We start from the raw sequence: 6,436 nt of genomic DNA, 5'->3' as shown, positions 1-6,436 counted from the left end.
TTCCGTTTGCAGCACATCGAAATATCCATTTCCGACTCTATAAAGTATATATTTTCTTGATCAACGTAAAAATCTAAGATGATCTAGACATGTCCGTCCGTCTGTCTGTTGAAATCACACTACAGTCTTCAAAAATGGAGATATTAGGCTGAAACTTTGCACAGATTCTGTTTTTGTCCATAAGCAGGTTAAGTTCGAAGATGGGCTATATCGGACTATATCTTGATATAGCCCCCATATAGACTTATCCTCCAATTTAGGGTCTTAGGCACATAAAAGCAAAATTTATTATCCGATTTTGCTGAAATTTGGGACGGTGAGTTGTGTTAGGCCCTTTGACATCCTTCGCCAATTTGGCTCAGATCGACCCAGATTTGGATATAGCTGCCATACAGACCGATCCTTCGATTTAGGGTCTTAGGCCCATAAAAGCCACATTTATTATCCGATTTTGCTGAAATTTGGTACAGTGAGTTGTGATAAGCCCTTCGACATCCTTCGTCAATTAGGCTCAGATCGCTCCAGATTTGAATATGGCTGCCATGTAGACCGATCCTCCGATTTATGGATTTGGGCCCATAAAAGCCACATTTATTATCCAACTAGCTGAGCCGGGCCCGCTCCGCTGCGCATTCTTTAACTCTCTTATATCTTTTAAGGGTGTGGACACTTCGCTCTAAATGTGAATATCGAATTCGTTCCATTCTAGCATATGTCCGCCATAACGCTTGGTCAATTTATCCATTTGGCGGGTTTTGGGCGGCCCCCGAGGCACCAGACTACAACAAAAGAAACCATGTTTTGTTTTTGGTGACGGTAGGTTACGTTAGGTAAGTTTGAAAAAAGGGTACAGATATTAATATGCCCCATGCCATCTAAGCCAGTAATCGGCTTGTTGTGCGCTCTAAAAACTAAAAAGTAATCTCGAAGAGGAAAATTTTAATTTTAGGAAATGCTCCAACGTCTCATCATCTTCCCCACATGCCCTACACATGCTATCACTTGCCGCACCGATTTTGCATAAGTGAGCTCGTAGTCTTATGTGTCCCGTTATGACACCAAAAGCTATACTGACCTCCTTCTTACTTCCTTTCAGTAATAGCCTCTTCCTCTCACGATCCGGATCACCCCATAAAATTTTCGCCGTCCTACAGACTGTTTCGCTGCTCCACAATGTTGCATGCGCATTCGTCGCCCACTGCGACGGATTGTACCATCCTCAGAGAGGGCTTTAATTTCCTTCTTACACTTCTTGGTGACTGTAAGAATGCAAAAAAAAATATCGAACGAATCGCATCACCAATCTCCGAGATCTGGTGATTTTAAAAATTAGGGTAATGAAAAGTGGTTTTTAGGGCAGCGATGGCAGCTCAGACATTTCGACTCAAATATGGATATCCCATTCGTGCAACACTCCCGAATCCTTTTAATTTGAGCCCCATATTGCCATGGTCGGTAAATTCGAACCGTTTGGTTCGAATTTAGGGGGTGCCCTAAAGCACCCCCTAAATTGAAGTTCATATCCCCTGAAACGCTTGGCTCCAAAATGGATATCAAATTCGTTTTCTACTCTCAAATACCTTCCATTTAAGTCCCATATTGTCATAATGGGTCAATTAACCTATTTGCGTATTTTTAGGACGAAAAGCGTCACCTGGACTTGAACGCAAATTTTAATGTCCTTTGTAATCTACTCCAAAATACCTTTCATTTAAGTCTCATATAGCCATGGTAGGCTAATATGCCCATTTGGGGGTGGGGCGACCTCCCATTACTTGGACCTAATTTTGTATGCCATATTTGTAATCTAATTCCGAATACTTTTCATTTGAGTCCCATATTGATAGGAACGCCGAATATATCTGTTTAGAGAAATTTTGGGGTTGGGGCGGCCCGCTGGGTACTTGGACCAAAATTTTAATACAATACTCGTTTTCTAGTCTCCAATACCTCTGATATGATAACCATATTGTGCCACTTTTGGTTTTGTGTGGCGTTTTTGGGGTAAGGAGGAGGGACCGCCCTCATACGATATCTAAAAATTACATAGCCTATGTTTCCTTCCAGACAAACTTACACAATCTGTGAAAATTTTAAGAAAATCGGTTCAGCCGTGTTTGATTCTACGGAACAAACAAAAAAAAACCGCGTCCCATATAGTCATGATTTCATGAACCGATTTGGGGCGTGGGGTAACCTCCTACACTTCGATCTGATTTTGTATGCAAGATGAGTAATGTACTCCCGAATACATACAGCCCCATATTGATATGGACGTTTAATTTGTCTGCTTTTAGAATTTTTGGGGTTAGGGCGACTTCCTGGGTATTAGGACCCAAATTTTAATACCATATTCGTATTCTTTTATCCAAAACCTTTGATAATCACATTGTCCCAATCGGTCCACTTTGGATTTTGAGTGGTGTTTTTGGGTAACGGGGGAGAGTCCGCCCCCTTCCGAAATCAACAAATTATAAAGCCTATTTCTCTTTCCTGTCCATATTCGCAATATACTCCCGAACACCTTTCATTTGAGTCCCATATTGTCCCCATCGGTCCACTTTTATTTTTGGGTGTACTTTTGGGGTAAGGGGGAGGGAGCGCATTTATATTCCGATTTAACTGAAATTTTACACATTGACTTATGTATGGCTTTTCGACATCCATGCTGTATATGGTTCAGATCGGTTTGTTTTTAGATATAGCTACTAAAAAGACCAATATTTTGTTATACACAATTGAACAATGACTGTACTTATTAGTATTTGATCCAAATCGAATCATATTTCGATATAACTGCTATGGTATATAAGGTATGCAATTTTCACCGGATTTTGATGAAAGTGTTTTACATATATACCCGAGGTGGTGGGTATCCAAAGTTCGGCCCGGCCGAACTTAACGCCTTTTTACTTGTTTAACATCCCTTATTACTATCAGATATCCCTAACTTTTCTAAATTACATAGTTTTTTTCTCTCTTATTTTATATTTCCAATTAAAACAAAATTTGGTTGTTGAACAATGCCACATATTAGACACACAATTTTTCATACACGAATTTTTCTATAATTAACAGTAACCTGCAACTAGATTAAACAAGTAAACAGTCTACAACAAAAATTATCATAGGAAAATTGTTTTGTCATAAAATAGAACGAAAAGTTGTTCATACACGTATATGTATGTACACAGAAAACTCAACATGTTCACCAACTAGATGGTGCTTTGAAAAAACTACAGGCCAAAATATTTTTTTTTTTAAATAAAGGGTGATTTTTTTGAGGTTAGGATTTTCATGCATTAGTATTTGACAGATCACGTGGGATTTCAGACATGGTGTCAAAGAGAAAGATGCTCAGTATGCTTTGACATTTCATCATGAATAGACTTACTAACGAGCAACGCTTGCAAATCATTTTCAGTGAATGGGCCCTAGAAAAGTTGGCAGAAAATCCGCTTTTTTATCAACAAATTTTGTTCAGCGATGAGGCTCATTTCTGGTTGAATGGCTACGTAAATAAGCAAAATTGCCGCATTTGGAGTGAAGAGCAACCAGAAGCCGTTCAAGAACTGCCCATGCATCCCGAAAAATGCACTGTTTGGTGTGGTTTGTACGCTGGTGGAATCATTGGACCGTATTTTTTCAAAGATGCTGTTGGACGCAACGTTATGGTGAATGAACACATTTCGAACCGAACACTGATTTTGGTAATAAAATTCATTGATTTGCAAGCGTTGCTCGTTAGTAAGTCTATTCATGATGAAATGTCAAAGCATACTGAGCATCTTTCTCTTTGACACCATGTCTGAAATCCCACGTGATCTGTCAAATACTAATGCATGAAAATCCTAACCTCAAAAAAAAAATCACCCTTTAAATCTTTTCAACTCGATTAAAACCACATTTTTTCAGTCACATACATGTAGTGACTACATGACGTAGTAGTTGGAAAATAGAAAATAAGGCAAGGACTTATTTTTATACCCTCCACCATAAGATGGGGGGTATACTAATTTCGTCATTCTGTTTGTAACTACTCGAAATATTCGTCTGAGACCCCATAAAGTATATATATTCTTGATCATCGCGACATTTTATGTCGATCTAGCCATGTCCGTCCGTCTGTCCGCCCGTCCGTCTGTCTGTCGAAAGCACGCTAACTTCCGAAGGAGTAAAGTTAGCCGCTTGAAATTTTGCACAAATACTTCTTATTAGTGTAGGTCGGTTGGTATTGTAAATGGGCCATATCGGTCCATGTTTTGATATAGCTGCCATATAAATCGATCTTGGGTCTTGACTTCTTGAGCCTCTAGAGTGCGCAATTCTTATCCGATTGGAATGAAATTTCGCACGACGTGTTTTGTTATGATATCCAACAACTGTGCCAAGTATGGTTGAAATCGGTCCATAACCTGATATAGCTGTCATATAAACAGATCTGGGGATTTGACTTCTTGAGCTTCTAGAGGGCGCAATTCCTATCCGATTTGGCTGAAATTTTGCATGACGTATTTTATTTTTACTTTCAACAACTGTGTTAAATTAAGTTTAAATTGGTTCATAACCTGATATAGCTGCCATATAAACCGATCTGGGATCTTGACTTCTTGACCCCTAGAGGTCGCAATTATTATCCGATATGCCTGAAATTTTGTACGACGGATCCTCTCATGACCATCAACAAACGTGTTTATTATGGTCTGAATCGGTCTATAGCCCGATACAGATCCCATATAAATCGTTCTCTCTATTTTACTTCGTGTGCCCCATGGGGCGCAATTCTTATACGAATTGGCTGAAATTTTACACAGGTCTCCAACATATAATTTAATTGTGGTCCGAACCGGACCATATCTTGATATCGTTTTAATAGCAGAGCAACTCTTTTCTTATATCCTTTTTTGCCTAAGAAGAGATGCCGGTAAAAGGACTCGACAAATGCGATCCATGGTGGAGGGTATATAAGATTCGGCCCGGCCGAACTTAGCACGCTTTTACTTGTTTAGATACATTTTAGGAAAAGATAGAAAATTTTACCTTATCACTTGGCAAAGATATTTTCTTAGACAGGCAGGTCGCTTATTAATCTCTAAGGAATGTATTTCTGTATAGGGCTCAATACTCACAAAAATCATCAATGCCATCAAAAGTAATTATCTATACATTCTTCTCCTAAAAATAAACATATGGATTTCAAAAAAATATTCACGCTGATATTCATAGTTGGTGTAACATGCATATGTATATCCAGGATCCTTAATACGTTTCTTCTAATGTCGCAGCTTTCTCAGGCAAAGCACTTCCTTTGGTTATCTTTATTGCACTTTAGATTGAGTAAGGTCATGTGTCATAGTCTACAAGAACGTTTGTATATTGTTGCTGATATGTGAATATGTGGTGTCAAGCGGGTACGAAACAACCCTACTGCTCCTTCCTTACACCATCAACTTGTATCGGTAGTCGTTTTAGATGAATAGGCAATGGTGGAAGGATGATTGAGTCAAATGCTTCAAGCGAATATGTTTTGGGCCTAGTATAACTTTGCAAAAAAAAGCCACATGAAATCCTCTGTCCGGCATAGACAACCCCCAACATTCGGCTTGCAAGACTTTAGCAGTAACCGTCAAACAAGGCGATGGCGATGATTTCGATGTGCTTTCACGAAGTTATATTGGCATTTGTATTCGTTATCATTGTTTTCTACACAATTGTAACACGAGACGAGTTCAGTGTGTCAATAATTGTTGTTGGTTTTGTTTTGACTTTCCATTCTGTTTTGATGGCAAGGATGTTTCTCGTCTCGTTTGCTTCTTACAAGAATTGCGAATTGGCGGCAGTATTATTAAAACAAATCAAAATTACTCTCCCAGCACTTGCGAGAGCTTACAAAAGAGTTCAATCATTTACCAGTATTGAGAAATGCCTCTAAATATACTCACGAAAGAAGAGAAGGAGAGAGAGAGAGAGAGAGAGAGCGCGAGAGAGAGAGAGCGAAACTTGGTTTTTCTCATCCACCGACACGTACATAGGTCTTCTCATTGGCGTCATTTCAGTAGTATGCGGAAAGCATTTGCACCATTCTGAAGAGCTTCGAAAGTTTAAAGTTCGCTACTGCAAAGCTTTTGGGAGCTTACAAGCATAATGTTGGCGGATACTGTTAGTTAACCATTTCTATCCAGAGAAGGATTACTTTAGACCAGATAAAAAATTAAAAGCTTCATCGTATGTTTTATCTCTTTAATGAAAGTACCTAAGCACTACAATAATATCTATAAATGTTCATCTGCCCAAAATTTCAAGTAAATTCTATTCTATTGGGGATATTGGAAACCAAGCAACGGTTCTGATTGATTTTGACATGGCAAAATCCAGGCTTATCTTGGTCTTTCTTCATCTTAAATGTGAACACAATGGACCATGGATCGCATTTGTC

The sequence above is a fragment of the Stomoxys calcitrans genome, chromosome 1 (assembly GCF_963082655.1).
Source record: "Stomoxys calcitrans chromosome 1, idStoCalc2.1, whole genome shotgun sequence".
Taxonomy (NCBI): Eukaryota; Metazoa; Arthropoda; class Insecta; order Diptera; family Muscidae; genus Stomoxys; species Stomoxys calcitrans.
Note: the sequence above shows the minus strand (reverse complement) of the source record.